This window comes from Triticum urartu, chromosome 3 (genome assembly GCF_003073215.2).
Source record: "Triticum urartu cultivar G1812 chromosome 3, Tu2.1, whole genome shotgun sequence".
Taxonomy (NCBI): domain Eukaryota; kingdom Viridiplantae; phylum Streptophyta; class Magnoliopsida; order Poales; family Poaceae; genus Triticum; species Triticum urartu.
In genome coordinates, this window is record NC_053024.1 from 119,460,770 (window position 1) to 119,484,204 (window position 23,435).

Genomic DNA, 23,435 nt, shown 5'->3' on the forward strand with positions numbered 1-23,435 from the left:
TGAGTGGAGTGGAGGGATGGCCTGGCCAGCGGTGGGAGTAGTATGGGGGCGGTGAGGCCTCCGCGGCAGCACAGCCGGCCACGGGAGGCAGGAGCAGGCGGCACAACCGGCGCTGCTTTGGGCGGCTGGAGCAAGAAGACCAAAAGTTGAAGAAGCACTACGACCGTTGGATGGATATCATACGGTCAGTCGAGCTAGAATCGTGCATATTGACTAAGTTGACAAAGCCCTTCGTCCCCGTCAACTTAGTAGGCCCACTATACTGGGTCCCAGCTAGCAGGGGGAGTATTCATTTTTTTTGTGCGTAATAAGGAGGCACTTCCTTGCGTGCGAAGATATAGCTGGTGGGTCCGAGATGTCAGTGGCGGTAACATTTTTTTCGCGAAATACAGAGGCTGTTTCGGTGGGTCCCAGATGTGAGGTGGAGGAAATCATTATTTTGCGCGTAATAAGGAGGCATTTCCTTGCGTGCGGCCGTGGACCCAGCTGTCAGCCTCTCCACGTACAGTCCACTTCAGATGCATGTCGGTCGTTGACCACGCTGACCACGCCACGCCGAGAGCACCAGGGCGGTGGACGACGGCGAGGCCTAGGAAGGGAATGACACGGAGGCAGGGAAGACTCGGCCGTTGTTTTTGTTTCCCACGCGGAGGGGAGTACGAGTGTACGAGGGTTTACTAGTTCGTCTGCTGTCGCCGGAGAATAACAACAGGTGTGGGTGAGTAGAGGGATGGCTAGGCCAGCGATGGGAGTAAGGTGGGGCGGTGAGGCCTGCGCGGCAGCACAGCCGGCCACGGGGAGGAGGGAGCAGGCAGTCTTGTTGGCGCTTGTTTGAGCGGCCAGAGCAGGAAGAGCAGAGATTGAAAAAGCACGACGGTTGTTGGATGGACATCCAACAGTATATAGGCCATCTGTGGAAAGCCTCAAATATGTGGAAAACAACATACAGCCCATCTGCCATTATTTCAAATAATTTATAGCCCATTTGCTAATTCTTACGGGTTTTTTTGGAGCCCATATTTTTTATGTTAGCATTACAGCCCATATTGTGGCCACGGTTAAAAAATTATACGAAATTTTGCATATGTCGGTGCAGTCTGAACTGTTTTTAATCCCGAAATTTCGAGTCACATTCAGACTGGTTTTAAAAATAAATGTATATCAATATAAAATTCAATAAATTTTCCACGCATAAAAATCTATGCAATTTAAAATCTCGAAATGAAAAAAAGATATTTGAAAATAATTGTCGGTATGATGTGTTTTCAAAATGTACAGCCCATTTCTCATTACTGATAGGCCATTTTCTCGGCCAGCCGAATGAAGCTCTCCTCGTCTTGAAAGATTTGCAGCCCAACAGGCCTGATAAAGCGACTTACTTGACAAATCACAAAAGAACTGGGCTAGCCATTTTCAGAAAAAAAAACTACTGGGCTGGTCTGTGGTAAACATAAAAGAAAAGGTTGTCTAGATAGGCCAGAGTGTCCCGCACAGCCCAGTTGACACCCTGCTTCCGTCTCAAAAACAAATTAGATAAATGCCACTCCAATTATGGAGATTCATAAAAATGCCACTGCAATTTCCAAAATTTAAAAATGCCACTGCAATTTTTGCAAACTTTTAAAAATGCCACTGCAGTTTGCAAACTTTGAAAAAAGCCACTCCAGACTTCGAAAAATGCCACTAGAAATGGCATGAAATGGCATTTTTCAAAGTTTGGAAATTGCAATGGCATTTCTCGGATACACCAGATTTGGAGTGGCATTTATCAAATTAACCCAAAACAAAAATAATTGGGCGAGCTGCTGGGTCCCTGGTATCAGCCGCTCGTTGTGCAATTCTCTCGTTTATTGACTACGTTGACAATGGCATGGGACCCAGATGTCAGAAATCCACTAGGAGGAGCCATTTTTATTGGCTTGAAATAAGGAGGCACTTGCTTGCGTACTGCCATGACCTTGGCGGGTCCCTGCTGTCATCCTCTCCACGTACAGTACCAGTTAGTCGTGCTTCAAAACTGATCGGCACGCCATTAAAAAAATAAAGGTCGATAACTAATGCGGCACCTCGGGCCAACGCAGCCAGATCGCATTTTGCACGAGAAATTACACACCATGTTTCGTTGACATGTGGTCCCGTTCCAACATATCAGTGAGACGACGGCGAGTAGTAGGAGTATTTCCGAACGGATGTGTAGGCCGGGGCGCCTCTTCGTGAACCGTGGCAAACTCGCAACCGTCCACTGACTCTCCGCCTTTCCCTCTCGATTTGGAACTACTGTCGCACGCTCTTCCTCTCCCTCCTCCATTTTCCTTCAGCCCTTCACCCTTTCTTCTGCCATTGTTCGATTGTCTTCTCCATGGAGGGAACAGGCCGGAAACGACCCCGTTATTCTTGCCCCGATCTGAAAGATGACGTGGTGGAGGAACTCATTGATCGGTGCGACGTCATCACCTCGGCTAGCATGGCAGGTCCGTTCAAGCCCATTCTCGACTCAACTAATAACATCATTACAAAGAACCCAAGAGTCAAGGAGCGGTTTGATCTCCCCTATCTTCTTCGCCGTGACCCTGATGACTGGCGCCGGCACGACGGAGGCCTCGCCCTGTGCTAGTAGATGTCGCTTGATAATGATACGTATGATGTTAAGATGCCATCGCTTGAGGGCAAGGCTTGGGCGGGCGCAAATGGAGATTGGGTTGTTTACATTGGGTCCAACTACGAGTGGGAACTTGTGAATGTGTACACTCGTCACCGGGTTCCACTTCCAAAAATCTCAGCACACTGCCCAGAGGTTGAGCACACCGGTAATGTATGCACGTTCAAATACGATCATGGTGACTATCTTCTACGGAAGATAGCAATTTGTCGAGTTCCCAACCGCTCTTGGAATTACAACAACTATCAAGTTGTTGCTATCTTCGACAAGCTTGTTGCCGTCCTTCGTGGTTCGACTCGATGGATATTGCTCAAAAATCAGTTTCTGTACACGGATGAGTACTGTGATGCAATTCAATACGAGGGCCTTGTGTTTGCTGCCACCACTCGTGGCACTGTTTTTGCATGGGATCCTAGTAGTTTCGGTACGTTTGTCTTCCACAGTAATTATAATTGTTTCATCCACATGCATGCGGGTTAGCAAGTTTCCCTTTACTAATTAACCTTCTTCTTGTGTTTCCAAGGTCCTGTGAACATCCCACCACCTATAGTTGAAATTTTTTATAACCAAGGGGGACATGCCGATGGTGATGATCACGAGTAGCGCCCATATACTCTGTGGCGCCTGGCAACTAATTCCGATGGATCACCTCTTCTTGTGTGTATACAGCCCACTGATGATGTTACTGCTAAGGAAGCAGGTGTCTCCCATGGTCGCACTCTCCGGACCTATTCCAACACCCGTTGCATGGTATTCGGGATGGATAGTAGTGTGCTAGCGCCAACTCCTTCTCCCTGGCACAGAATTGATAGTCTTGGAGAAAACTCGCTCTTCCTTGGACAAAACTATCCGATGATGGTGAAAGGCGATCCAACTGCTGTTGACACATTTATGAGAAGAAATTGTGTCTATACCTCGTACATTTGGGTGGTTCCCTACCCTGGTACTGATATAGTAGGCCGCTTCAGCCTGGATGATCAGTCCTGTGTTGGTCTCCAGATCAACAACGGATGGCCCGTCCCAGAGAATCACTTGTGGTTCAAAGCAAGCGTTTCCAACGCCGCGGAATGGTTGAGTTGAAGTTCATTTCATGGCTTGTTATTTGTTGTGTGGTGAAAACTTTAGTATTTATAATGTATCCTCGTTGTCGATGTGGGTTGATGACCTGTTGTATGTAATAAAATGATATGCGTGTGATAAACTTACTAAATTTATGAATGGCTTTCGAGTCGCTTCTCTGAGTGAGTGGTGCGACGAGGCAAAAAAATATTTTCCGAATACATAATTGTACATGAATTGCAACAGGTTATCGGATGAGGCCAATCAACAATAGTACACGCCACCACCACGACATCCATCTGACACCATATTATTTCTTGGAGTTCGTGCTAGAGCAATCTCTTCAACCTCGTCGTTTCTCTAACTTCGGCCATCACGCAGCGGGCGAGGTGGGGGTTTGCCGATAGTCGGTTTCCTTAACTGCGGTCCCACTTGTAAGGCTAACTCCAACGCACGACCCCAAACTCACCTCCGTTTTGCACGAACTCCAATGATAATTTTGACTAGAAAAGCAAGACCAAAGAAAACAAGAACCACAAGAATACATTTTACTACTCCTGTAAGTTGGATTAGTGCCTTCTCGATGCATTCGTTGTTGATCTGCGGAGGCTCAATCTTGCGTCTGTGCTAGCTAAAAGTGATAGAACATCTACTAAATTGCGCTCTATCAATATATGGATGTACTCTTCTTCATTATACAAAAACTTGCATCCATTCTACTCCCTCCGTTGCACAATACATGTCTTCTATTTGTCAAAATATATATGTATCTAGACATGTCTTAGTATATAGGTACATCCATTTTTGGACAAATGGAAGTCAAGTATTTTGGAACGGAGGGAGTACACAATAAAAATTTTAAGTTAGCACAACTAGTCTAATCCGAGAGCAGAACCGAAGATTTGGTCGGGTTCTTCCTCCTTTTGCCGACACGTGGGACATCCAGCATCCAGGTCGTGTCATGAAAGAAAATAGAGTGGTAGTTGAGGCCACGAGATGTGCATATTGGGTTAAACTGTAATTAGAATCTTACTACTCTTGAGTAACTCCAAAAGCGGCCACCGAAGATCTTTATTGGATTTGTTTTTCATCACCAGCACGTCGAGGTGAAAGATGTGCAGGTTCAGTGGGTCCTCTTGCGTTTTCACTGACATGTGGGGCCGCATGTGAGCAAACAGACGATGGGCTTCACGCGTCCGCTGGCTGGCTGAGAAGAGAGATAGAGGAGGGCTAAGCACGGACTGCAGGAAATTTGCTCTACGTACCTCGATATAGGCTCGACATAGTGGGGTGGCATGGGACATAACTAGCATTCACGTCTAGCAGTACGGCACACGCCACCCACACGAGTCCCATCCGACACCAATTTTCTTGGAGTCCATGCTACAGCCATCTCTTCTCCCTCTTGTTTTCTCATCCATCGCGCGGTGGGCGGGGTGGGGGTTTGCCGATAGTCGGTTTGCTCAACTGCGGTCCCACTTGTAAGTGAAAATGCAACACCGCCCGCATTCCCGCTTGAGTGGCATGCCGGATCAACCGTGTGGGGGTGCGACGCAAACACGACAGGCTTTCCTTTTGAACTCGTAACTTGTAAAATTTAGTCCTGCTCCATGCGCGACCGATAGATAGAAAATAACGATTTTGCCTAGAGTAATGAGAAGTTTGGTTCTGGCGCCGTTCATGCATGGAGTACGTACGAAAATTATGAAGTTGATGCAAAAGGTAAGATAATTACTGTAGTATCATATACTACTACATGGATTTGACGGAAAGATAAAAATACATACGGATCCATCAACGTTCAATGACATCCTCACTCCCTAGTGCGTCGGGTCACCAACCGACGTGTGAGGAGCAGCGGCGTTGGCGACGAGCTCAACGTGCTTCTGAATAGTGTCGTCCAAGGTTGCCATGCGCTCCAAGAAGGCCAGCGTCCTATCGTCCTCCTCTTGCATGTAGTAGTCCTTGTGGATGATTTGCGCGTAGACGTAGGTGATTATGTCGATGGTGTCTTGCTGCGCCAGGCGCTACGCGGCAAGCGCGACCTCGAGGTGGACATTCTCCGGCGCGACGGTGGGCAGTCGCAGGGCCACCAGTGCATCGAAGAGGTTGTTACCATAGTGGCCGTTGAGGGTGGCGGGCATCGCAGAGCCTGGGCGCGTCGGCTGGAGGCTTACGTCAAAGTCGTCTGCAAGCTTCTTGACGACGGTGAACTTGTCCAGGAAACCGACGAGGACCTCGTCGAACAAGGAGACGAAGCTGTCGTCCAAGCGGCCCCTCGCCCTGGCGGCCTCAAGCAATACTACCTGGAGATGTTCCTCGGTGCCGGGCCACAGGCCGGCGTCGTGGACCATCTGGCACAGCCGGCTGATGCTCGCGCTCATCGCCTCCAAGGGTCTAGCGTAGCTTCTAGTCAACTGATCTTGCGATTCGAGTGATCACTCAGCCCTTGGTTAGCATGCGTAGGTGCGTAGGATTTCGTACTACTCCTCGGCCCTCTACTACACCTGCCTTTGGCTATATGATAGGTGGTCCAACCACCGCCTGGGGCCACATGTCATTCACCCAAAGGCAGTTGCCGTAAGTCAATGAAGCTGCGTCCCCCTCTGTGCCGGTGTAGTATAGTCATCTCACCGGACCTCTAGTTGGGGCCAAACGAGAGAAGTTTGATGTTTACTGGTCTATTGGTCCCCTTTGCATTTTGCGCCAAGTTTTGACCTTTGATTTAACTAATAAAATGTTAATGCGTGTAAACAAAAATGTTGTGTAAGTCACCTTACAAAAACCAAATAATCCCAAAATACTTAGGCATGGTGCATTAACTCCCTCCTTGTTTCTTATTTCGTGACATATCAACTAATGAGAGATGTGGACCATGCATGCTTTCAATGACTTGAGACTACCAAACATGACATGCAGTGTTTAGTTCATTGCATGTAATCCTATTAGTACTCTAGTTAGGAGTAGCAAAAAACATTAAGTTCTCTCGCCGATAGGAATAAAACACCATGTATTTATTTACAGAGGGAGTAGTACATTTTTGGTGACATGCATTACTAGATATTGCTAGTCAAATACTAAAATCCAGATGGATGTGGTAGTACTCCTAAATCCAGACGGTGGTGCTACTAGTACTAGTAGTAGTACTACCAATGTAGTAGTAGGAGTACTAGCACTGTACTACCTGTTGGTCAAATTATTACGTGCTGCTCCTCACAGTGAAGTGACAAGACCCTGCGCCGGAGATGACACCTGAGTATAGGCGCCGTGTTCGGCATACCATACTCAGCCTCACTGTCTGCAGTCACTATCATCATGGCTGTAGAGCTAGCCTGCTTACAACTAGCCCTGTTCGACATAATTTCCCATGCGTAGATGCTCGTGCATTGCATGAAACACCAAGATTGGGGGTGGACGGATCCGGCAGCGGCCATCGTGCCAGATTTTTCCACGGCCTTCTACTCCTAGATGTGGTGGGGAGGAGATGAGGCTGATTGTGAGAGACAAGGAGTTGTTTGTAAAGAGGGAACAAGTGCGGGCATCTTTTTGCAAAAATGGAGAAGCTTGGTTTGTATGCGTCAGATCTAGATCCGGCGGCTATTGGTGAAATATGGGAGGCACAACATCATCACCAACTCAGGACCTATTTGATTCGCAGGATTTTGAAAATGCGGGAATAGGACACGGCAATATTACAAGTTTCAAACTGATATTACAAATGTTAGGAGTAATGATGCACCTACGAAGAGGGAATTACTAGGAAGTTTACGTAAGAACTTTCGTTACTTTAGGTGGATGCAACATTATCGTACAAACTAAAATCCACCGCCCTGACAAGTCACTAATGGGCAAATAAGTTTTCGAGTCTCTGGCCACTTGATGTTTCAAAAACAAATTCAGCTTCTGCGGAGATATGAGCTCCATCGTGTGCCCGCGCGGGTGTGGCTGGGCACGAAGCGTCAGTACGTGCACGGTGCACCTATTCTCTTCTTGTATACGTACACCACCTACGTGGGGTTGTGTGAGAGAGATACAAACCTAGAGAGATATAGTGTGTGGCTTCTTGAGAGTTTTTTTTGTGGGGGGGGTCAATCAAAAGATTTAACATATGCAATGTGTGTGAAATATAGTCCTGGATATAACATATATAGAGGGGGCGATCCACGAGAAGAGAGTGGAGGTATCATCGGCTTGAGGTGTCCATAGAATTGAAGAGAGGGATGATGTGTGTGGGTGTGCGCGTGCGCGATTGATAAAGAGTGCCAGCGAATTTGTGTGTGCCCACGTCAAAGATATAGAGTGGCTGGCCTACTGGAACGTGAGATGGGACATGTGCAGTTTGTCTCTGTGGCATGGATACCTACCTGGAGCGCTCGACTATCGGTGTGTGGTGGGGGAAGAGGGAGGCCCAATTAACTATAGAGGTACAATGGCTGGTATATGTGTGGAGGAGGAGAGAGGCCTACCTCATGTATTAAGGAGATCGATCTGCCTCATGTATTAAGGGAGATCGATCGGCATCCATGCATATGTGCAAGTGATGAATAAGGTTGGGAGAGAGAGACAGAGCTAGAGTGTTGGAGGGGGTGGTAGTGGAGTTGCTTCTAACAAATGGTGGGATAGGCTTGCTAGACAAACGGAGGGCACGCCCGCAATATCAATAAGAGAGGAGATGGCTGCTTGTTGTCTGTGCACGTGTGTGTGAGAGACGGGTCAGGAGGCATGCACGAATGATGAGGGGGGACGATGTGGCTGTTGTAAGCAGATGTAACTACATAGGAAGATCAATCGCCCTTTGAAAGAGAAAGGAGAGACATAACTTGTGAGGTACATCGATCGATGGGGGGTAGTTAAAGTCGATCTAGGTATATGTTGGGAGATCGATCGGTATACATGCATGTGTGTGTTAGAAGCAAATGAGACACGAGGAGAAGGATAGAGAGAGAGGGATGCATGTAGGAGGTGGTACGAGAGGCATACTATATCGAGGGGGAGGAGTGTGTGACTACGAGAACGATGAAAAGAGTGGTGGGAGTGAGGCATGGACGGTGACAAGAGAAGAGGGGAAGCTTGTGTTTGTGCTAGGCACACCTAGCTAGAGAGGCATATCGATCGATGTGTGCCATAAAGAAGGAGCTGGGGGGCCTACACACACCGTGGGTGAACGACCTAAAGTGAAAAGACGAATTTGCGCGATGGAGCTACAGAATGCTGAGGGAGGGTGAGAGGGATGCGGGCGCGTGCATGCACAAGAGAAAGTTAGCGCTAGCTACAAAGATAAGAGGGTTGTGTGGGTTTAAAAGACGAATAGAGATCATATATACTTCATTATAAAAAGCGAATTCGGATATTTGAAGAATTTATCATAGTCTTTCAAACCGACGGATGTGTGAATATATATAACGGTGATACACATGGTGTGGTTATGAACATGTTATACTACATTTAATATATTTTATCTCTACTCTTATAAAAAACGGAGTTGTTGATGATGGTGTGCCTGCCATCCTGCATTATAGGCCGTCTGATTTATATTATGCGGATAGCAAGGAAACTATGATGGTTGAAGTTGGCAACAATCAAGATTGTAGATTCTTATTGAAATAGAGAAACGAATTCAAATTTAGTTCGAATTGCCACGGTAGTATAGACATTTGGAATGCACTAAAATGTTGGTATGAGTAGGTTACATGCATTATACAGCAAGCGAAAAAATTAATCGGACATAACATGGATTCATACTCCCTCCTTCCATCTATATAGGGCGTAATGAGATTTTTAAGACCGCTTTTGACTATTGACAAGATTAATAGTACATGACATGCACAATGTGAAAATTATATCATTGAAAGAACCTTTCACAGACGAATTTAACGGTGTGCTTTGTGTAAGTTGCATGTCATATATCATTGCTCTAATATTTGGTCAAAGTTAGCATCGAAAAACGCATTAGGCCCTATATAGATGGAAGGAGGGAGTAGCTTTGAATAGCATTTGTATAGTATAACAGGGCAAGACTCGCTCTTTGTGTGGTGTGAATAGTTTTATTTTTTCGTTTTCTTTTTGGATGAGGGAAGTGCGAATTGATTTAGTACGTACAAGTACAATATTACTACACGTTAGACTTGTCCCTAAAATTCAACCCGCGTCTTGTTATATCCCGAAAATTCAGATACCGTGCTCCCAAAACTGGCGCCTTCACAACCCGTGCCTTGCTATCCCGAAATTACAACGCGTGTGAAAACTCCCTCCAGCTGCCAAATCCCGACACGCGAAATCCCCCTTCTAACCTTGAGCCGAAAGGGCCGCTAGTTCAAATCGGTGGGCGGTACTTTTGTAACACACCCTACATTGTGGACAAGCGCGTTCCTAAGTCATGCTTCACCCCCTCCCATCGCCCCCGTTTCGCCATTCGAAATCCCAGGCCGCCATAACCTCTCCGCTCCAGCCGCGAAACCCTACCCTCCTCCGTCCGCCACGTCACCACTGCCCAGCCGGAGCCTCTTCCCCGACAACGTCGTCCACCGCAATAGCTCGACGTCCCTCGTCCACCTCCCCGGATGAGGATCCGTCGTCCATCTCGCCGTCCCGCCAGTTCAGCCGCCCCGTCCTCCACCTCCAAGGAGCTGCTCCGACGATCGCCTCGTCTATCGCGGCTGCTCCATCCCCACAGCGCCGCCTTAACCTGCTCCACCGGAACCACAGCATCCTCACCGACTCCTTGGACGAAGCCGAGGCCTACTCGGCGCCACCAAAGAGGTTGTACACTCATCGCATCGCACCTTCTCCTTAACTCGACCTCCCGGCGCCGATGGTGCTCCATCCCGCGCCCCCATGGAGCGGCTACCTTGAAGCTGGCGCCGCGGGCGACATCTCCACGGCGGCTCTCCCCCAGTGCGAGGCCCCTTCGGCGGCAGCGTCCATACCAGCTGGATCTGCTGCTGCTCCGGCTCTCGCTCGATCACTCGCTCGCCCAACTACTGCTGCTACTCTCCCCCTTGCTCGTACTGCTTCTCTACTCCGATTAAGCCACACTTCAGTCGACTGAATCGACTTTTGGGTCAGTCGATTTTCAGGGGTTGGGGGCTCGTCGGAGTTAAGGAAGAACCACCTGCAGCGGGGACGGGGGCTCGCCGGAGAGGTACCCCACTATCTATCTTTGGGTTCAGGGTGGGGCGGGGGGCCTAGAGGGCTGGCCGGGGCGGCGGTGGCGAGTTGTTTCGGGGCGGCGAGGCGGCGCTGGGGCCGGCGGTTCGGCCGGTGGTGGCTGGCGGCTCAAGGGGGTGCAGGTTGAAGATGAACTGCAGGCCCTCCCTAAACTACATGTCAAGTGCCTCTCTGCTACCATTGCGTTCAGTTTCGACAGTAGCATTCAGATTCCACAGTAATTTTCAGTTTTGACATTAAGTTCAGAGTCAATAGTTTTTACCTCATCTGTTGTAGTCAGGTGGTTTTTGGTGATGTTAATTTTACATCCATTTTACATCATCTATTGGAGATGCTATAAGAATACCACTTGAGATTGATGATGTATGTCTTGTGCTGCTTCAGGCTTGACGTCTTACGGCTCACCGGAGCTGCTCCAACGACAGAATGATCCATCACAACAGAGCAGTGCCCTGGACGCCATCTACAGATTCCTCAGATCTTCCTCCACACCTCCGACAACCACCTCTGCCTCAACTGCTTCAGCGACCAACCCAATGATGCTGAGGTCAACACGACTACGGCAAAGAGGTTGTACACTTGTTGCATCACTTATTACTATACATTCACGTCGATCCATTAGGGCTATTTTGGTTCAACGGAAAAACATCGATCCACTGGTTGTTACCATCACTCTAAATTTCTGCATGCTCTCCTTACATAATCTCACCATATTTTTTCGTATGTATGTCAGATATTGTACATAGTCATGCTGAACATGTAGAGAAAAAGAGAAGAGTTTTGCGCGGCAATACAATGTCATGCAGACATCGCTCCATGGTGGGTTCAATGGCAAACCCTCCCCACCCCTCTCCAGATTGTAATCTAGAGGAAGATATCTGTTCTGAGGCGGATTCGGACACCGCTGGCCACTCCTATTTACCCCCCAAGGTGTTTGCTCTACCTTGGCATGATGATATTAGTCATATCATGCATATGTTGCCTTGCAGTTCCTACTTTTGACATCATATATGTCATCTTCTTAGTTTAGACATGTTCTGTAATGCCACCTGTTTAGTTTCTATATCATATATGGGAATTATGCAGTCTCGTGTCTTTTAGCCAGCCATAATATATGTGAAATGTGCAATGCCATCCTGTTTAACCAGGCATCATATATTTGAATGATATCTTGCCCATCCTTTTCTTCATTACATTTCCATTTGTCGACAATGTTTGTACATTAAACTACTCTTCCTGTGAATCACCCATTTGGCTGGGAGATGGAAAAATCTGGAGTGAAAACAAGGCCTTTAGAGCAGACAGTGCTACCTGTCGAAGCAGATCTCTTGTTGGGTCCCGATAGCTCCTCAGAGATGGATTCAGAGACAGATGACCAGTCCTATTCCCCCACTGAGGTGTATGCTCTAACTTGGCACGGTTATACTGCTCATATCATGTTCTTAGACATCATATACACAATATTCAACACCATGTTCTTAGTTCAGACATCATATACACAATATTCAACACCATGTTCTTAGTTCAGACATCATATCGAATGCCCTCTGTTTAGCATATAAATCACATATGTGAATTAAATGATATGATCCTGATTACTTAGATAACATGTAGGTGAATTATGTCATGCGATCATGTTTAGTTATTCATCATATCTTTGAATTATGTTATGCTATGCTATCCAGTTTAGATAGACATCATATATGTGAAATTATGTCATGCTATCCGTTTTAGTTAAACAATATACATGTCAACTATTTCATGCCCTCTTTTTTCCACACTATCTATTACATCTGTCTCTCATACAATGTCTGTACATTCAACTATGTTTCCTGTTTATCAGCCATTTGAATTGGAGCGGGTGATGCCAGTATCTAGCGGACTAAAAACACGGTCTTCAAATAAAACAGTGCTACCTCTTGGTGGAGATAGCACCCCGGTTGTACATGCACAAGAACCGGCCCTACCACACATAACCCAAACTCTCGCAGATTGTACCCCTACTACGATGGACAGAGAACCAGCTTCACCCAATCTAACCCAACCCCAGCCGATAGTAACCCAGTTCCTGTTGACACAACACCATCTCCACCATAGAGCTCCCAAACAAGAGCAGTTAGTAAGGCAGCTCCAGTGCCCAAAGGGCCAGTACTATCACGGCGAACCCCAACTCCACCAGTTAGTACGCCTATTCCTGTGGAGGAAGCACAACCAGCTAGTCGTAGTTTAGCATCTATCGCATTTGATGTTGTTAAATCGTATGTGCATATCTTCCCATCTTGGAAATATTATACTGAAGATGAAGGAAAATGCCAGTTGCAGGTGTTTGTCCAGGAGTTATGTGTAAGTAATGTTATTCATGGCAATTACTTTGCTTCGTCCCATACATCATACCTCCATGATGGTTATAATACAGCAAATTTTCCCATTTTTCTCTATAGAGAAGGACCGATTTGGAAACTCAGGATGAGGTAACCTGTGCTAATACCTCTGCTATCTTCAAGAATGCTTGGTGGCAGTATCGGAATTACCTGAAGAAAACATACTTCGCCGGCAAAGAAACTCATCAAATTCCCTTACGTTCTCCTGAGACACATTTACTGGACGATGACTGGGAACGCCTTGTTTTGTACTGGTCCTGAATCGAGAATGTGGTAAGGTCTATGAGCTCATTTTCTATTTTTAAGTATTATATTCTTGCGTCTTACTGTACTCTGTTCATGTAGAACAAGTTCCTAAACCTGAAAAACAACTGTTCTAATTTAAGATTCCATTGCTACCATAGGACATAGATATATGTTTGTTTGATGCTTTTATTATGTACTAGTACTTGGCAATAGAAGACTTGGTAGTTTAATCCTGTCCACCTTACTAATGAACTGGTTCACCGAAATGAGAGTCATATACTAGTACATGCTAAACTTGTTATGTGTCTGCTTGTTTCTTCTTTTAGAATGCTGACAGAATATTGGGGAAGAGTGCCTTATTAAGCAACGGTAAAGGAAGTAATGCAGATAAGGTTCAGGATAGTGACACATCCTGTCTTGGTTTAGTGTTGGAGTTACTGGCCACTACCGCTTGCACAAGCTATTCAAACTCACTGTCTGAATCAGTTCGGTTTCTTGAGTCTCAACTACAAGCTGAAAGACATCGATCAGCTATGCTGCGACAAGAAGCGGAAGGACTGCGGAAGTCCTTGGAGCATTCAGATGCATACTTTCTGGTGCAACAGCAAGCGTTGGAGGATTTTAGCGCCAAACAGGACAAAGCTAATCAGCTTGCTAAGCTTATTGCCAGCATGGTGGATACCCAGGATAACGTTTCTTGAGCTCTTCTGAAGTTGTTTCAGTTATGCTCTTGTTTTGTTGCCGCGTTTATTTGCACTGGTGGCCAATTTTGACGGCCAGTGTATATGATATGCTGCTTTGTTCCCTATATTTGCCGAACAGTGGATGTAATATGTGTAATAGCCCTGATAGCCTAGCGTTAGTTGCTTGCTTATTTATTTCCTTGTTGTCTTGTTTATTTGTTTGCTTGTAGACATTGCAGTTCTTTTTCTGTGGTTAACTAGTGGCTGCAATAACCTATTTTTTAAAACTAGGCCACAATAACCATGGGCTAATATTTACTATACTGACACTGGGCCTCCTACGGGCCGTAGAAACAGTGGGCCTTCTACGGGCCGTAGAAATAGTAGGCCTTCTACGAGCCGTAGAAACAATGGGCCTTCTACGGCCCGTATCATCAATGGGCCTTATACGGGCCGTATGATCGATTGGCCAAACATGGGCCAATAATAGGCCGCATTATGGCTGTAAACGGGCTAGAGTTGGAATCGTCCGTTCATGGGCCGACCGTAATGGGCCATCGTTAGTAGGCCGTATTTGATGACGCTATGAAAACGGCCCAACGTATTAACGGACCACAAACGGGCCGACTGTAACCATGGGCTGAATTTGGCCGACAAGCAGAAAATAACAGTAACGGGCCGTAAGTAAACGAATGCTGGAAATGAGCTCAAGAATAAATGGGCTCTGAGAAGGCCGGAAGATAACATGGGCTGGAAACGGCCCAACGGAATAACGGGCCGTTAATGGGTATAAAGTGATACACTGTTCATTACGGGCCAGTTTCACCACGGGCCGTTAATGGGTGTAAAGTGATACACTGCTCATTACGGGCCAGTTTCACCACGGGCCGTTAATAGGCCAAGAGTTACATAGGGCCTCATATGGGCCGAAAGACGTCATGGGCCATACATGGGCCAGAAGTGAAAATGGGCTGGAATCATATTGGATGGCCCAGATGACACTACTGGGCCTAATTCGGATCGGGCGTAACGGGCCTTGGGTTAGCGGGCTATAAATGGGCTATATGCGAACAGGCCGTTAACAGGCTTTCCATGGGCCGGCCCGCCACCTTTTGACCAAGTCAAACGGGCCGGCCTTTTCACAGGAATGGGCCTCTGTTGGGCCGTGCCACGTGTCGACGTATCATAGGCGCCTATATGACCCACTGACGAGCTGACACGTGTTTCGTCCGGCCAATAAGAATTTTACACGTGGAAATTTCCCATTGGTCGGGGCTGTTAACGGGTTATCGGATCCAAAACCTGACCCGATAGCTTAACGGCATTCCGTTACGGTGGATGCCACGTGTCGGTCACCCTTGACGAAAGCACTTCTGTGACACGCGATTTATCGTCATGGAAGTGGACACTTCCGTGATGATAATTTTGGTAATGTCATGGAACACTTCTACGACAGCACATGTATGACTATCTTGATTCTGTCATAAATTTGTCATGGATGTACATGCATGACAAAAAATGCGACCTACTGTGACAAACACGTATCATCACAGAAGTGTATTTTTTTTGTAGTGCCACACCCCCTGTTATTCTGCGGCGACGACAGCCTCACACCGCAGCCGAACTAGTGAACCCTCGTACTCCTCTCCGCGCGGGCTTCCGCTGCTGCGTCTTCCCCGGCTCCACGTCGTCCCCTTCCTAGGCCTCGCCGTCGTCCAGACCACCGCCATGGTGCTCTTGGCGCGGCGTGGTCAACGTGGTCAACGACCGACTTCCATCGGAAGAGTACTGTACGTGGAGAGGCTGACAGCTGGGTCCAGGCGGCCGCAAGGAAGTGCCTCCTTATTACGCGCAAAATAATTATTCCTTCACCTGGCAGCAGGGACCCACTGGACGAGCCACCTTATTTTGCGAAAAAAAACGTTTCCCCCTGACTGCTGGGACCCACCGGACAGGCCAGTGTATTTCGCAAAAAAACGTTCCCCACGCTGTCAGCTCGGACCCACCGGAAGTGCCTCCTTATTACGCACAAAAAAATGAATACTCCCCTGCTATCTGGGACCCACCATGGTGGGAGGCTGACTTGTGGGCCTACTAAGTTGACTGGGATGGGGGGCCTTTGTCAACTTTAGTCAATATGAACGATTCTAGCTCCAGTGACCGTACGATGTCCATCCAACGACTGTAGTGCTTCTTCAACCTCTGGTCTTCTTGCTCCAGCCGCCCAAAGCAGCGCCGGTCGTGCCGCATGCTCCTGCCTCCCGTGGCCGGCTGTGCTGCCGCGGAGGCCTCACCGTCCCCTACTATTCCCATCGCTAGCCAGGCCCTACGGCGACGGCAGCCTCACACCGCAGCCAAACCAGTGAACCGCCGTACTCCTCTCCATGCGGGCTTCCACTGCCGCGTCTTCCCCGGCTCCCCGTCGTCCCCTTCCTAGGCCTCGTCGTCGTCCACCGCCCTGGTGCTCTCGGCGCGGCGTGGTCAACATGGTCAAGGAACAACTTCCATCGGACGTGGACTGTACGTGGAGAGGCTGACAGCTGGGTCCACGGCCGCAGCAAGGAAGTGCCTCCTTATTACGCGGAAAATAATGATTCCTCTACCTGACAGCTGGGACCCACCGGACGGGCCACTGTATTTTGCGAAAAAAACGTTTCCCCCTAACTGCTGGGACCCACCAGCTACATCTTCGCACGCAAGGAAGTGCGTCCGGGCAAAAAAATGATTCACCCCCCTGACTTCTGGGACCCACCAGCTACATCTTCGCAGGCAAGGAAGTGCCTGACAATCGGGACCCACCTGGTCGAAGCGTACGTAGCGTTGTCATTCTGGTCGCGAATGTGTATGTACATATATACTGGTGGATGTAGAGGCGTGCACGTGTCGTAGTAGAGGCGCGTACGTGTCGTAGTAGAGGTGTGCATGTAGCATGTACACGTACGTACAGCGGCCAGGGTGCAAGAAAGAAAATACGGCCACATATGTGTACATACGGGCGGGGTATCGAACGCCTACTCGCGCATACGTACGGCCAGGGCTCGTGTACATGGATGGGTCGGAACGGAGAAACAACGCCGTCGTCGTGTTTATGGGGAGGCAATGGAATGCTTCGTGTTCATGGGGAGGCAACGGAATGCGTCGTGTTCATCGGGAGGCAACGGAATGCGTGGGAGCCATGTAACGCCCCGGACACACCCACCGATGGTCGTTACTCCTGGCGGGATCTAGACTGGCCCCACAGATCAATACATCTTCGCAGGCAAGGAAGTGCCTGACAATCGGGACCCACCTGGTCGAAGCGTACGTAGCGTTGTCATTCTGGTCGCGAATGTGTATGTACATATATACTGGTGGATGTAGAGGCGTGCACGTGTCGTAGTAGAGGCGCGTACGTGTCGTAGTAGAGGTGTGCATGTAGCATGTACACGTACGTACAGCGGCCAGGGTGCAAGAAAGAAAATACGGCCACATATGTGTACATACGGGCGGGGTATCGAACGCCTACTCGCGCATACGTACGGCCAGGGCTCGTGTACATGGCTGGGTCGGAACGGAGAAACAACGTCGTCGTCGTGTTTATGGGGAGGCAATGGAATGCTTCGTGTTCATGGGGAGGCAACGGAATGCGTCGTGTTCATCGGGAGGCAACGGAATGCGTGGGAGCCATGTAACGCCCCGGACACACCCACCGATGGTCGTTACTCCTGGCGGGATCTAGACTGGCCCCACAGATCAATACTAGTCTTTTCTGCGCACTTTGTCCTCACTCGTGCGCACCCGGGAGCAACTTCCCGATCGGTCACCCATCCTGATACTACTCCAAGCCGAGCACGCTTAACTTTGGAGTTCTGTCCGAATGGGCTCACGGAAAAGAAGGAATTCCTTATTGATGTGAGTAGTCTATCATCCCTATTAAGCCAGGCTATCACATATATCCCCACTCAGAGGAACCGACGTCCTCGTCGGGCCACAGGAACGTTCCCTCTTGGCACATACGTCTGTGCATCCAGTCCAGTACATGTGCCATGCCGTGTGCCATGACAGGTCACAAACGTCATGGACAACATGACCACGCACCTGTCTGCAACCATCCGTGTAACCGCGAGGGTCGGCTCTGATACCAACTTGTAACGCCCCGGACACACCCGCCGGTGGTCGTTACTCCTGGCGGGATCTAGACTGGCCCCACAGATCAATACTAGTCTTTTCTGTGCACTTTGTCCTCACTCGTGCGCACCCGGGAGCAACTTCCCGGTCGGTCACCCATCCTGATACTACTCCAAGCCGAGCACGCTTAACTTTGGAGTTCTGTCCGAATGGGCTCCCGGAAAAGAAGAAATTCCTTATTGATATGAGTAATCTATCATCCCTATTAAGCCAGGCTATCACAAGCCAACCGACTGGGTCGGAACGGAATGCGTGGTCGTGTTCATCAGGAGTGCTTGGACAGAACAGGCGATGGAAACGAGGCCTGGCGTACCGCACAACGGAGGAAACGGACCTCCTACGTTCGGAACGGGGTCCTGTTGATCGGGAGGGGTCTGGCGTACCGCAAAACGGAGGAAACGGACCTCCTATGGTCGAAACGGGGGTCCTGTTGATCGGGAGTGGTGTGGCGTACCGCAAAACGGAGGAAACGGACCTCCTATGGTCGAAACGGGGGTCCTGTTGATCGGGAGGGGTGTGGCATACCGCAAAACGGACGAAACGGACCTCCTAAAGTCGAAACAGGGGTCCTGTTCATCGGGAGAGGTGTGGCGTACCGCAAAACGGGACTCCACAGGATATTGTTCATCTCCACCGTCGACCTCCTCCAGCCTCCACGGGCTACCGTCGACCTCCTCCAGCCTCCATGGGCTCATGTTCATCCAGCATCCACCGCACGCTACTCCACCGGCTACTGTTCAACCACCCCTCCACGGGCACCCCTCCACCGTCTACTGTTCATCCAGCCCACCACACCACGGGGTCCTGTTCAACCACCCCTCCACAGGCACCCCTCCACCGTCTACTGTTCATCCAGCCCTCCACCACACCACGGGGTCCTGTGCATCCAGAGGCAACGCCACTGCTCACTGTTCATCCAAACCCCCCGCAACGCTCACTGTTCATCCCAGAGGCAGCATCGATCGACTTCAGTTAGCAGTAGTAGCGAAGGAATCGCTCGATCGGGTTTAGTTAACAGCCATCGATCGATCGCTCGGGTTCAGTAACGCGTAGCCTGCAGTGCAATCGCTCGGGTTCAGTTAGGCCCAACGCCTCGCTCGGGTTTAGTTAGAGCCAATGCCTCGCACACACGCGCGTACGTGTACGAGAGAAACGCGCATCGCTCGGCCCCGACCTCCCACCGTAACCGGGAACTCTCCGAAATTTTCCTCCCCCTCCCTTCTACCACGGTTTTTTTCGTCATGGACGGCCCAAAGAATGTCATGCAGCTGCGTCTCCGGCCCGCCCAGGACGAAAATCCCATTTTCTGTCATGATTTTTTGTCATAGAAGTAGGAGCCCACCACATCTATGATGATACCGGGTTTTGTCACAATTATCGTCATAGAAGTGTCATATGTATGACAGAAAAAAAATCGTTCGGCCCAAAATGTCACGGATGTGTCTTTTTTTGTAGTGTCGGCTTGTACTCCCCCCGTCGTTCCATAATGTAGTGCATATAGATCCAGGCCTGGACACTAGTTAGCTTCTAATATTGATTTGTTGCTTGTAGGTACATATGTCCTTGGCAAGGATCCACGCATCGACCCTTTTTGCGTATGGGGCAATGAGATATTGATGAACAAGAATCAAGTGAGGAAGCTGATAAGGATTATTAGTAAAAAGATATGAATGGTGGCAAGCAAATTATTTGTTTATGCTCTATCCAACACAACAGTGAGCTGTAGGATGGTAACTATAGACTCTGCAGCCTTCTGTTTTTACTGTCCATAATGAGTTGTTAGACAACAATGTCTGAATCTTTTTCGTTCCCAGTGGTTCCTGAAGCAGTTCACTCAAGATTACCTCGCAAAGTACATGATTGGTGGACACGCAATGAAGGTTAAAGTATTTCATCCAGACTACAATGAGCATCGAGAAGTCCTAATGAAGACAGTGAAGGATGGACGGGCAGCCATCACAAGGGGTTGGCCTAGAGTCGTGCACACATTACGCATGGAGGAGGGTACAATATGGGTATTCCGCTTCACCTTCTCCAGCAACCAGAATGTCTTTCGCCTCTCTCTTTACAGTCTGTAGTACAACTCTGGTTCATTATTCTTTACTTGGTGCTTCTGTAGTTCTTTAGTATATGTACATGTGCATCAAATTATGCATTCGCGGTTGAACCTATATTTGTAATAAACATGGTTGGATATGAAATAAGTGATTGCCTACTTTCAAATTCAAAACATGTGATTTTTAAATTAGGGATTAATTAGGGATTAGTTAGGGATTACAGTGCACATGGTTTGCAAAAGCGAAACGTCTGCGATATACATATAGATCAGAAAAGTTTCTAGGATCCACTACGTGTGCGATCAATCTCCACTGCACAAACGACTTTCTCTTGAAAACTGTTTGCATTAGGCCACCTTGCACAAACGTTTACCACATAAAAAGTGTGCGTGATGGATAGCCTTTGCCACACAGTTTGTTCTACGCATCGTGTGTGATGCATTCAATAATGCAAACGATAACATTATTAATATCATGTGCAATGGCAACACTATCACAAACGATTTAACGGGAAAAATTATGTGTGATGTACATACGAACTGAAACATTTAGCGGGGGCTGACTGTGTGGGATGTACTTGCGACCGGAAACAATTTCTCCTGTACAATTGTATTTTTTAGCTCTATTGTACGTATTTTCGTATTTGAGCGCTTGCCGGTCGCACACGACCTCATTATGCCGAGCATGTGTGCCAGGAGGGCATATCTCCGACGGTTTCTAGGTCGTTTGGGAAGGACCCCCCTATCGCCCACACTCACTTGGCGACGGTTCCAAATGTTATCGCGAAAAGGGGTTAAAAATCATTTGTTTAGCACCAACACGCACCAGTGTACCTACTGATCCTTTAGAATAATACTTACTAGACCATGAAAAGGATTTTCATATGCATGAAAGAAATGAAATAGATAAGATTTTCTTTGAACAACGTCATCTGCTTAAACACAACTTGCCTATTGAAACTCTAGCAGGTCCTCCTCCACCTAAAGGTGATCCTGTGTTTGAATTAAAACAATTGCCAGACACTCTAAAATATGCTTATCTCGGTGAAAAGAAGATACATCCTATTATTATTAGTGCTAACCTTTTAGAACATGAAGAAGAAAGATTATTGAAAGTTCTAAGTAAGCACCGAGCTGCTATTCGATATACTCTTGATGATTTAAAAGGCATTAGTCCCACTCTATGTCAGCACAAAATTAATATGGAACCTGATGCTAAACCCGTTGTTGATCACCAATGTCGGTTAAATCCAAAGATGAAGGAAGTGGTAAGAACGGAAATCTTAAAGCTTCTGGAAGCAGGTATAATCTATCCTATAGCTGATAGTAGATGGGCAAATCTTGTTCATTGTGTCCCTAAGAAAGGAGGTATAACCGTTGTTCCTAATAATAAGAATGAACTTATTCCACAAAGAATTGTTACAGGCTATAGAATGGTAATTGATTTTAGAAAATTAAACAAAGCAACTAGAAAAGATCATTACCCTCTGCCTTTTATTGATCAAATGCTTGAAAGATTATCTAAGAACACACACTTTTGCTTCCTTGATGGATATTCTGGTCTTCATAAATACTTGTTTCTCAACCTGATCAAGAAAAGACCACTTTTACTTGTCCCTTTGGAACCTATGCTTATAGACGTATGCCTTTCGGTTTATGTAATGCACCTGCTACCATTCAAAGATGTAAGACTGCTATATTCTCTGACTTTTGTGAAAAGATTGTTGAGGTTTTCATGGATGATTTCTCTATTTATGGGAAGTCTTTTGATGACTGTTTAAGCAATCTTGATCGAGTTTTGCAGAGATGTGAGCAAACAAATCTTGTCTTGAATTGGGAGAAGTGTCACTTTATGGTTAATGAAGGCATTGTCTTGGGTCAAAAAAAATTTGAAAGAGGTATTGAAGTGGACCAAGCTAAGGTTGATGCAATTGAGAAAATGTCATATCCTAAAGATATAAAAGGTATTCGTAGTTTCTTAGGTCATGCTGGTTTCTATAGGAGATTTATCAAAGACTTTTCTAAAATTTCTAGGCCTCTTAAGAATCTTTTGCAAAAGGATATCCCTTTTGTCTTCGACGATGATTGTTCAGAAGCCTTTGAAACACTCAAGAAAGCCTTAATTTCTGCACCTATTGTTCAACCACCTGATTGGAACTTGCCTTTTGAAATTATGTGTGATGCTAGTGATTATGTTGTTGGTGTTGTTCTAAGACAAAGAGTTGATAAGAAACTGAATGTTATTCATTATGCTAGTAAAACTCTGGACAGTGCTCAAAGAAATTATGCTACTACTGAAAAAGAATTCTTAGCAGTTGTGTTTGCTTGTGATAAATTTAGACCTTATATTGTTAATTCCAAAGTAACTGTTCACACAGACCATGCTGCTATTAAATATCTTATGGAAAACAAAGATGCTAAACCTAGACTCATTCGATGGGTTCTCTTGTTACAAGAATTTGATTTACATATCATTGATAGATAAGGAGCTAAGAACCCAGTAGCTAATAATTTGTCTAGGCTTGAAAATTTGCCTGATGACCCACTACCTATTGATGATAGTTTTCCTGATGAGTAGTTAGCTGCAATAAATGTTGCTCATAATACTCCTTGGTATGTTGATTATGCTAATTACATTGTTGCTAAATATTTACCACCTAGCTTTACATACCAACAAAAGGAAAAAATTCTTATATGATTTAAGACATTACTTTTGGGATGACCCACTTCTTTATAAAGAATGAGTAGATGGTATTATTAGATGTTGTGTACCTGAGCATGAACGGGGACAAATCCTATGGAAATGTTACTCCGAAGCTTATGGAGGACATCATGCTGGAGATATAACTACTCACAAGGTATTGCAATCTGGATTTTATTGGCCTACTCTCTTCAAGGATGCCAGTAAGTTTGTCTTATATTGTGATGAATGTCAAAGAATAGGTAATATCGGTAAGCGTCAAGAAATGCCTATGAATTACTCACTTGCTGTTGAACCATTTAATGTTTGGGGATTT